This window comes from Eufriesea mexicana, unplaced genomic scaffold (genome assembly GCF_001483705.2).
Source record: "Eufriesea mexicana isolate 0111107269 unplaced genomic scaffold, ASM148370v2 scaffold2021, whole genome shotgun sequence".
Taxonomy (NCBI): Eukaryota; Metazoa; Arthropoda; class Insecta; order Hymenoptera; family Apidae; genus Eufriesea; species Eufriesea mexicana.
Genome location: NW_016910121.1, coordinates 673,648 through 685,776, shown reverse-complemented (window position 1 = coordinate 685,776; position 12,129 = coordinate 673,648). Strand labels below are relative to the sequence as shown.

General features: G+C 38.7%; 1 long non-coding RNA gene across 1 annotated transcript; it reads left to right on the top strand.

The window, feature by feature from the left end:
- The first annotated feature begins 8,381 nt into the window (after nucleotides 1–8,381).
- Nucleotides 8,382–9,010, top strand: LOC108549448 (uncharacterized). Its single transcript, XR_001890326.1, has 3 exons — nucleotides 8,382–8,459; nucleotides 8,698–8,789; nucleotides 8,924–9,010. It is a non-coding gene; the product is annotated as an uncharacterized LOC108549448 (long non-coding RNA).
- The last annotated feature ends 3,119 nt before the right edge of the window (nucleotides 9,011–12,129 follow it).

Here is a 12,129-nt window from a genome sequence, read left to right as displayed (position 1 = left end):
TTTGTAATTAATGACGGTAATAACTAATAGGTAGAGGCAGTTCATACTTTGTCGGAAGGATATTAAATCATGTAATAGTCTTTCTCTAATCATTTCTTTCGCTATATATACTAGGAATTGGTACGTTTTAAACATACTTATGTAACAACATTGTAAAAAGAATTCTAATCATAATATTATAGCAAACTGTAGAGCACATTAAAAAATTGAAAAATAAAATAATTCTTCAAAACCTACGATAATTTTATCTACATAAAAATTTGATTATTTACATTAGAACTACCAACCTATTATATAAGTAATGAAAATTAATAATTATACTGATTTATTTTCCTATCTGGGTCGAAGTCAAGACTAAAATCAAAAACAAAAAATCAGGCAAAACAAAATTCATTTTGACAGGTTTGGTAATTCTATTGTTAAAATGACAAATTTTTCAAATCCTAGTTTCAATACACACGATCCAGCCAATATCCATTACGCGAAAGTAGAAAGAACAAAATTTCCAACTCAAGAATTTCATTATCCCCTGCGAAACTCGCAGAACGAAGGACAGAGACGGAAGGAGACGAGGTCCTTGTACGAAGGAACCGTCGTAAGACGCGCTCCGAAATAACCGTCTAATAATGCAATGCGGAACAAGTTATTCTGGGTAGCCGAGGCCCCCTCACTGGGTTAAGCCGAGTGTTTGCCCGCGTTTTGCTTTGCTTCCTTTTGCCTTAGCAGCATAGATTGGGACAGGCCATGGATCACGACGTAAGCTCGCAGACGACGCGCAGGGACACTAATCACAGGCCGTCTTGCGCACGCGCACGCCGCACTCATTTCGTCGGACGTACTGGGTGTAACAATTGGACGCGCTGCGCGCCACCATCTCTACACCGACGAACCAACCAGTAATCGTACAACGACCTATTGGATAGCGTAGGTAAACAGTTGCCCGCGGTTTGATGCCTCGAAGCCCTGAAATATTAAACCCTCTTCGCGAAACTAAAATTGGTAAACGAAGGAACAACGATCGCTTACGAAGATGGTATCTCGCGGGCAAACGCCAGCAGGATTAATTCCGCGTTTTCCCTGCGCCAGGCAGCGCCCCGTTATCGAAAACGATCTAGCCGGCATCTTGTGGGCGAAGCATCGCGTGCAATTCCACGCCAGCACACCGTGTATGAAACCGCGGGCTCCTAGGTGGCGCGTCCATGCTCGCGGCAGAGAGCGTGTGTAGTCGCGGGCAAAGATAGAAAGCATTGCACACCTGCACACCCTTGTTACACGGCGCGCGGAAAATGGAGGGAAGAAAAAAAGGCAGAGGACAGAATAGGGAATGGAAGAGTAAGGAAATAAGAGATAGCGAGAGATAGAATGTAGCGAGGGGCGAATAGTGACTGGGAAGAGGATTTAAATGGAAAAGGAAGGCGAAGGAGAGAGAGAATGCGTTACGTGAGCTTCTTAAGGAGTAAAAGCGGCAAGTGGCCTCTGCATTAGTACAAGATGATACGCTACTGAAATGTACGTTCCTACGGCGTAGAACGAATGGCAGAAATGGGATATCAGGCGTTTCTTAGATGGATACCTTCATGGATTCGCGTTTCCACCGTCGCTAATGTCCGGGATACCTTATACGTTCGCGGGAATCACTGGTGCCGGGTTGTCGGACACTTTAGGCGGAATCAACGAATCGGTTTAAATCCTTCGCTAATGGCAGGAGAGGGAGAGCTGAGAGAAGAGGAAGGAGAAGAAGATGCCGGTAGCCACGAACGCTCTGACTAATCGGCCTTAGGAAACCGTTTGACAAGAAACGGGCTCCAATTACGCGAACCGGAAAACCGTCCCGGAGAATCCCACGTTCCTAGACACGCCAGCTTTACACGTATCATCCGTACGCTCGGGTATGCTGCCTTCCTTTCCTAAAGAATTCCAGATGCGCGTAAAATCTGTTTTAAGCCGATTGAAAAATCGTTGTGGTCGCGATCAGTCTCGCGCGCTCTCGCGCGGGTATTCGTCCAAGCTGGAATGCCATGACGGTATGACGTTCTTGGAATATTTAGGTGCCTCAACGGGCATCGAACCCTTTCGTTCGGTAATCGAACGATCTCTCCCGCTCCTTGCGCGTCGCCTTTGCGCAGCTCGTAATATTATTTACGACAGATTCTTTCTCGAATTCATCCGACGGCCGATTCTCGCGGTCTTAGCCAGTCCATACGTCCGCGGCGGACGGACGTTCGTTCCGTTTCCGCGTGTTATTTACGACGGCGTGTCTCGAGGCGCCACGGGTCCCCCGCGAAAAAAGCCCGCCTCAGCACGAGCCTGAAGTGGTCGGATTGATTTTCTGAATGTATCTTTTCCTGGATCCCTTACCGGTCGTGCGTTACGTATATCGTTAGACCGTTCGGTGGCTACGGTACGGGGAAATCGACGGAGGCTGCCTAGCTAGTGGGGCAGGGCGGAAGGGAAGGGGTAGAGCGAAGACGGCCGCGGGGTGGGGGTCGAGAGAGACGACGGAAAGAGAGTAAAGGAGATGCAAGCTCTTCCGTGTTCGCGCAACCGCTTATGGCTTATACGAGGCGATCGTATATGCATGGCTCGCTGAAAGGCTGCCATGGTAACGCTGTCTCTTTCCTTACGTAACCATATTAAGGCACCTCGTGGTGACTAGCTTCGTGGCAACGTCACACACGCGACGTAAGTATACGGTTATCGTCTTCGCCTTGGATTTCGTCTCTCTGTTCGCTCATTGCGATCGTTGTTGGAGGATGGACGAGGGATTTTCTTCTTTCGACACTCTTAAACAGCCGAGACCGCGGCGTGTCACGGAAGATCGTCGCGGTGAAAATGGCCACGAGTCGACGCGTTGCTGCGTTGCGTCGCGTCGCGTCGTGAAAGTCGCGGATTCACTTGGCTCCGGTTGCGTAACGAATTGTCGCGCGCACATGCGCTAATTCGTGGCGGCAGCACTGTCGCGATAGCCCGGCCGGCGTGATCCGCCATTGACAAGCTGCCGTGCGCGGATTAGTTTAGACCCCTACATTAATAAGAGTCGTGCTGAGAAACGGAATTGCCTTTCGACTGCGACGACATTCGTCGATGCACTTTATACTGTCGTTTTATAGCTACGATTTACTACTTCGTTGGAATTCTATATTCTGATACGAGGAATGTGTTAGATAGCGTGATCCTGGAGTATGTTATTTTTCATTTTAACAGCCTTGTCGTACGTGATGTGAGGTTAGATTTTATAGTATTTAATCGAGATAAATGTAACCAATCTGGTCGATTTATATAAGTAAATTAAAAGTAATATACGGTGTGAGTCATTTAATTTTGTCACCGGAAATTAATTATATGTAGTGTGTATTACATAAAATATTTAATACATAAAGGGACATGCAATGTAGAAATTTGTTCCTTGTTACTTTACTTTTTCCTATATATGTAGAGATAGGCTTTAGTCTCTATGATTTAGAACATTAAAAAAAATATTAGTAAAAAACTAATTATTACATTGTGTGTTCTCCTTCATATCAAACAACCTTTATGTGAAGCATTCTTTTCCATATAACAAACGGTTTACAAGTAATTTTAAGTTACATACGATGTTAAATAACTCTCTTATTAAGGAAATTTTTCAAATATTTTTTAATTTCCTTAGTTTCATTTATAATATATTTATTTATTTACATCCTCATTACATCCAGCTATTTCCATGAACGTTTTATGGTGCTCTATTCACATTCGAGGTTTGTTTATTTGTATTTTCATTTGTCTACTTCACTTTTAATGCTTTTATCTCCTTATTTAGCTCTTCATTAATTCATAATAATTACGTTTTTAATATTCTGATTTGCATTGCAGGTTTCTTTACGTGCTTATGTGCGTTTCCATGGATTTATTTCTGTGTGACACGAGATCCAGAAACTAAACACATTATGGGATATTTATTTCACAATTCGACCAAGTGTTTCAACTTTGTTGCCAAATCTTCTGTTGTCAAATCTTTTGACTGGTTTCTACAGCCTTCCAAATAACGTGTCTATGAAGCGAATGGACGTTTACGTATCTTTCGAAGGTTTCACATGAATTATTTCAGAGCTTAGTAGAAGCAGCGAATGTCATGGATTAAGTTGCAAAGTAGTTATCGTGGATGCGTGTTGCATGTGGATGTTATAGTCATTTTGTTTAAAGCTGCCGTATAACCCGGCGACGCGTCGTAACCGCCTAACTACCTGAACAAACTCTGAATAATTAATCTACCTACTAGTTCTGCGTGCAACGCCAGATGTCAGGCCGGAGTTCTTAACACTTAGGGATTCCGTGTTTGGTATTTCGTTTTGCTAATGTGTAGCATAGCAAGGAGGAAATACTTTTTGTCTGTGTATTTAGAGTCTTGCATAAAGCCTGTTATTATTTTAAAAATCACACAATCAATTAATAACACATCAATTTGTTATGCTGGATTATTTTTAAATTTCAATGAAAAATTCTTCAGTGTGAAAAGAATAGGATTTGTAAGACTATGAAAGGGAAATGTATGTATCTTATGTCAATAGATTTCCATTAAAAAATCATTATATTGATCCCTAAAGTGGTAAGGAAATCATTAATAAGATTAAAGGAAAGAAATATATTTGAAACATTTGTTTTTGATTAAACCACTGATAAACTATACTCAAAGAAAAAGAGAAAAAATTCACAAAACAGTGAAACCGTGCAATAACATATCTACCATCAAATTTCTGTTAAAAAGTAGTAAGACTTGTAAAATAACCAAAATGTAATTCATTCACTAACATAGATCTTTACCTTTTTCAAAAATTCTCTGTATTTATTTTCCAAACAAAAACGAATTTACAAAGCATCGGAAACGGAACATATTTGTTTCCAATAAACCCCTACCAAAATATTTTGCCTTTTCAAAAAATTCTCTGTGTTTACTTTCAAAATAAAAGTAAAAAAATTCGCGAGGCTTCAAAAACATGTCCGTTACCAACAAACCCCTATGAAAGGCCTTTACCGTTTCGAGAGACCATCGCTAGGGAATAAAATATGTACATACACAGTCCCAGCATCCGAAATAAAACACCACTCGCATAGGGACGTGCCGATCATTGTCAGAACCCAGTTGCGATCGGTTATTCCCGACAACCAGACGAACCGGTCCGAAACTTTTTCCCCTTGGTCCCGATAAACTTTTCCTCTTGCACACCTTTCCGGCGTCCTTTCTCTGAATCCGTTTTCCCAATCGGGCCAACAAACCCTCGTGCTTCCCGCTCGTTATCCTGCGCGTGAAAATTACGTCACATTGATCGGTACCGCGTTTCGCGAAACAAAGACCGTGTTTAAAACACCATTGCGAGGGTACAAACTTTCTGACAAAATGATTCCGTGACTAGTTCTACTGAAATCCAATCGAAATCAAAAAATAAGAAAAAAATTTATGAAAAATGTCAGAGCACGACGGAAAACGAAGGATGGAGAGAGACAAAACTATCGAAAGCGAAGTTTAGACAGACACAAAACCAACGGAAACGGAAAAATAAAAAAAAAGTTTCGAAAAACCTGAACGATGAGAGACGATGGATGGAGAGAGACAGAGTTATCGAAAGGCGAGGGTTAGACAGAGATATAACGAACAAAGGATGAAGGTTCGCTCGGTTCGATAATAATGCATCGAGTGCATTGGCCAGTGACCAGCGTCACGACAGGTGCATGATTGACCGTTTTGTGCCTCTCCACGACGCGGGTACACCGCGTGTCCCAACGTTTATCGTTTTCTGCATACGACGCGTTCGATCGTTCCGCGAGCAGCGCCGCGTATTTAAGCGTTCGTCACGGAAAATGATTAATGGCCAGAGGGGGAATGAGTCATGTGTTTCGGGGACGTGTCGAAAGTCCTCTTGCATAATGCATGCACTCGCATCGGTCTTATTGATTGTCGCGAAATTTTCATCTGCGCCAAAGGCGAAAATTGCGGTTGATTTTACGATGCACGGGTGTACCGATGATCGACGCCGTAGCCGTTCAGCGAATTTCGTGTTCCGGGCGAAAATCATGATGATCCGATGAGGTCGCAGTGTGTGTGGATTATTATGTGGGAATGTTGGTTATGTCACGAAAGTCGATACACTGCATAGATGTCATCCTTGAAGGCTTAATAATACAGTGGAATGCCAGTTTCTAAAATCAAACATGATTTATAGCCACGCGATATTTCTTTTTACCAAGACAGAATGCTTCGAACTCGAAAAACACTGAAAATCCTAGAATGCGCTATCATTTTGTCGCGTACCGTAATGGCTTCCCTCTGACAGGAAAGTATCAATCATGGTGGTTTATTTACATCGAGATATTTCATAGAGTCCAACATCATTGGCTATTGACGATCTCTGTATTAACCTAAACGATTTAGAGACATTTACAATTATTTACACTTTTATAATATAATATAAATTAAAACAAGTTTGAATTAAAATCAGTTTTCTTACGAAATCAAAATTGAAAATCATTTAATATTCAAAAACTATTAACGAGTATAAATTTACGAAATTGACAGCAAATCCCCATAAGCTGCAGCGAAGCGTAGCGTCCCAAGAATACTTGATTTGAGAACTACGTGATTCGCCTGTTTGGCCTTTCGGCCATTGCGTGTAGCAATTTGAACAAGCACGCCTTCTCCTTTGTATTCTGAACGGTCCATAAAGCCCAGCATCGATAACACCGCGGTCCGAAACGGTCCTATATATGCCCAGCCGGAACCGAACCGAGTACTAGTTTGTTCTTCCCTGATGTAATTCCCCTAGTGTACCAGATAACGGCTGAGAAAAATGGAATTCGCCGACAGTGCCTTCTGCCTGATACCTCCCCTTACTCCGCCGCAAGGACAGTCACGCAGGGATTCGAGAACGAAGTGACGAAACGGAATTTCACGACCAGCCCGGAAACAGGTCGATCACGTTGGCAAAGGAAACGATCCAACGCTCATACGCTCTGGAAGAGACTGTGTCTACTGCGAAGATTCGCGTTTCTCGAGCGTCCGTTGAACCCTTTAATACATCAACGTCCGTCAAACGCGAAGAAGCGGAAGAGTTGTCCGCCTTGGCTCGGCATCCTGCGAAACCGGAGGTCCTCGACCATCAATGTAGACGAGGCTTACATAGTGCGCGCGAAAACCGGTGATTCGCACGTCCCTCGAATGAACGAATCGCGCGAGTCCCCGGCTTCTTATTCCACGGTGGTCCTCGCACGGAATCCCGAGTTCAATGCCTCTTTGATGAGCACTCCCTTCCCCTTCAGCGCACAAGCATCGACTCGCGCCCATCATCGCGGACAGTCCACCTTTACCCCCACCCCAAACATCTCCACGCGATCCATCTTATCCCATCGACGAATCTACCCGATCAAGAGCTGTCGATTCGTGTCGAAACGTTCGGATGCCCGATGATCGTTCGTGTCCAGTCGGTAGATATCGGGCGATAGACTGCGACATGTGAGAATGACGAGTATACGAAAGCGTCAGTGAGCGAACCGTTGATTCCTTTCTTTCATTTTCTGTCTTTTCGTTTCCCATGTTTTATTCGTCTCCTTATACTTGTTCTTCTTATTCCTCTTGATGGAGACTCACGCGTGCTCATAGGTGAAACTGCGTCGAATAACTTCCCGTTGATAATCATCGTGAGAGAAGGTGGGGCAAATTTATGTGCGTCGGCTCGAACTGGCTGCGTGCAGGTGGAAAATCAGCGAGCCTCGACGATAGCGTGCATTATATAACACCCTAGCTATTTTCAAGTGTCGAAGAAATTTATGCGGAAACTATTTTTGTCACCCCGATGCTGAATGGCGATCGTCTATCGTATTGTGCTTTTTGGGCTTTCGTTGTTGCTATTTTCACAGGGTATCGGAATATACGGAAATGACAGTAGTTAGAGCCGTTAAATTGGTTAAAATGGCCGGTCTTAAATTTGCTGCCTTTTTAAGGTTATGTAAACTATGCGGCTGATTTTGGTAAAATTAATGTTGACACTTATTGAAATAGGAAGGTAATTATCCATATTTATATATTTTCGTTATATCACTTTGATTATTATTGTCTATGTATGTTATGTTTAATTAAATATCACAACACAATAGTTTTGGCACTGAAGTAAATTGGAGGGAATTCATACTGGAATTCCTAAACTAATCAACATGGCCAATTAAAAAATTGTTGAAGTTATTTGAATATGGGGTTGCTTCCAGTAAAATTAATGTTAGTATTTATTAAAATAAAATTTTATATATTTATCTATTTTATTATACTACTTTAATCAGTATTATCTATGTGTGTGTGTATATATATATATATATAAATAAATACTACATTTAAATACTACCATTACAGGTTCCTAATTGTAGTATTGAAGGATGACTGACTGAGTTCTGATGTTTTGCCTACAAGACATTTTTTTATATAATCATATACTAAAGTGAGACACATTTTTATAAAAAATATTTGAACCTACAGATATTTTTTACAGAAAAAATAATAAGTGTCTATGAATTTATTTATATGATAGCCTTTTTCTACTTCTCTATCTTTTATACTGTTATTACATTCAATTTACATTAGAATAGCGTAAAATTATTTTCTACAAAATTAATTAAGTTCATCGACATACAGTTGTGTCATAATTAATTTCTTAATTGATCCAAAATTATTTTTAGCTTTCCTAACATCTCGAAATGAAATACCCACGTAATTCAACAATTTGCAACTGATCAATATCACGAAGATACATTGAACTTTGCAATCTATGGTATGTTCATTTTAATCTCTCGAATTTCCTAAAAAATTCTCTCCATCCGCATTAAATTTTTTCTAATGTACAATTTAATTACAGCTACCTATGTCGTATCTATGTCTTAATTACTTCTTTCATGTTACCAGTAGCATTATCCAGAGATGGTCGATAAGCAGCTTATAAAAACTTAAATTACGCAGAACATTGAGAATTATCAACCGAATCTCATTTAACATTTCCAGGTTGGTAACCAAAATTATATACAAACACGATGATTTACTATAAATTCGATTAACACCTCTGTAAAATACTCGATCCCCAGGCTCAAAATGATACGAATTTGCAAACAAATACAGCGTTAAGAAGAACTGATTTTAAAACTAAATATGGCGGTAGGTGAAAAATGAATATTAACTGAGCATCCAGCGTTAAATGAAAAATAATTGCCAGTAAATCTTCCTTAATGGGGACGACGTAATTCAACTGGACTTTCTCTTTCGTTTCAGATCTTCGACGTGAACAACTTTAGTCTGTAACATTCTACAGATAACAATCGAACAAAGAAAGCGAAAAAGAGAGAAGAGAGAGAGAGAGGGAGAGGAGAATTTATGCGGAGGTAGGTTCGAGGTGCGTTCAAGTGGGTGGAAAATCAGGGCCAGTGGGTGGTACAGCCGATAACTCACGCCTGCTGGCAGGAAACTAGGGACGACTCAGCCCTTCAATTTTTTCAGGGAACCAAGCGTGAGAATTAGCTGATAAAGGGGAGGCGATATGGCGCGATTTATGGGCAATTTGTAGAAACAGAAGTTCCTAATTTTCGTCCCACAAGCTGGAAACATCGGATGGAGATTACATGGGGAAGACTTAACCACGTGTCCAGGGGCGATGTTGCGAAAATTATCTTGGGAAAAAGTTGAATATTCAGTGTAGTAAAATGTTTGTAATCACAGAAGATAGATTCCAACAGGATATTCAAAATTTAATTTATACATTATTATATTATACTTCATCAATTAATATTAATCTACTTAGAGGTAGTACTAGGTTAATATTTATACGTAACGAATATGATTTATTTTATTTTATCTTTTATTATATATGGTTAAATCTTTTAGAAGCCAGAGGCCAGGAGCCATGTTTTAGCCACCAGAAGTAATTGATGGACATATCTTTTGCTTTCTCTGGATAGTATTTAATTGATACCTACAATTACTTTTCAATAATTATTAATTTATATATATATATTATAATTAATTTGTATTATTATATCTTTCATTCCTTGTTTAATTATTAATTATAGGCTGGTGAACTAGTTAATTATGAACCCACTAACACAAGAATCAAAAAGCTATGATAGAAATCTAAGAAAGCATGTTGCAATTTGAACACTCCTATAATTGTACATATATATGTGAGTATCTATAACAAAGTTCTACTTGTGAAATAGAATCAGATGGTTAATAATAGCAAAAAATAATCAGTAATAAAGTATACTTAATAATAAGGTATAATAATTGGTAATTGTACTGATAACTGGTAATTGCATATGTTCAAACATAGATGAGTATCTATAATAAAGTTTCATTTATTTGATCTAATAGCTAATAGATAATAATGAAATATAACAATTATTGATATCATACTTTCACTGAATAATTTCCATACTTTTTAGCATCGAATAATGTAAAAATTGATTGTTGTATGGATAATGGGAAGTTTATGTTCCCGCTTACAAGGAGAGTGCAAGTCTTTCGGGTTACCGATTTAGTTGAAACTTTGCAGGTTTATAGATATGCAGTTTAAGAAAATATATCATTATAGCCGCAACTACTCAATAGTTTTTGAGATATTTACGATTAAAGTTTTATTACTTCTTTAATTATAAATTTATTTCCAATAGTTTCCAAGTGGAGTTGTGGCCTAACGATGACAGTCGAGAATTCCTATGTTGGAGGATCAGGGTTTTTCATTCCCGTCCATAGTTGGTAGTTTTTTTTCAATCTACTTTTTATTTTGTATTAATTTTTCGCCTATGAAAACATTGTAAATAAACAGTTGTAAATAAAATTTCTTAGTAAAAAAATTTGGTTTTTACACTTTCTTATGCTAGTATATATTTATTACAAAATAATAAGAATACTATACAAGAAAAACAGTTTTCTGTAGCAATCTTATTTACTACAGAAAGAAAACGAAAATATAAATAATCATTAGATGCAGTAAATACAAAACCTATCGCTCATGTAAGTATTAATTATCAAATTAAATATTGTATAAGAAAGTTGCCTGTAATTCCAACTTTGCTTTGTAGCTTTAAATGTTCATGAATTAATTACAAAAACTTGGAAATTTATTAATTTTCTACTACTGAATTGATTTATTAAGGTGTATTAGGAGCACATAACCAGGAGAGGTATCTATTTTGAATAAAAATTTTACCGCCTACGATCAGCGCCATCTATGATTTTGGACGAAATGGTCGGAAAAGTAATAGGAATATAGAATAGGCAAGGAGGTCGTCGAATAGCTCGTCACGTGGCAGACAAGGACAGAGAATGTATAGAAAAGGATAAAATGGCTCCGGCAGTGAAAAATTATTAATTACTCCATTTCTATAATTAATTTATGAACTTTTATAATTTCATTGAAAAGCTGGAACTTCAGACAACATTCCTATATAATTTTCATACATAATTTGTTACGAATTAGTTAGTTGTTAATTATTGTTCGATGGCGGCCATGATTTCATAACGACGACCATCACGATCTTCCGCGAAAAAATTTAATACTAAACGAAAATAGAAGCAAAATGTGATCAAAAGTTATATGAGAAGATTCGCAAGAACGTTATCTTTCTAATGAGTGCATAAAGTTTCATAAATTAATTGCGTAAAGGATAGTAATTAATGAAAAATCAATGGCGTCTTCGACAACAATTCAAACACTGCGTAGAATAATCATTAATAATTAATTAATTAGGAACAAATTTATATCGAAAAATATATTGGAAAGTTCTTCAAGGATCTGCCTTTACGATGCAATTATAAAAGTTCATAAATTAATCGCAGATTTTGAGTAATTAGTGAATTTTCCACTGCCGATTTGATTTATTAAAATATATGCGGAGCACATAACCAGAGTTAGTAAACTGACATCAGAGCCATCTATGATTTTAGAGTCGAAGCTCGGATTCCGCAACGAGAACATAGATGGCTCTGATGTCAGTTTACTAACTCTGGTTATGTGTTCCGCATATATTTTAATAAATCAAATCGGCAGTGGAAAATTCACTAATTACTCAAAATCTGCGATTAATTTATGAACTTTTATAATTGCATCGTAAAGGCAGATCCTT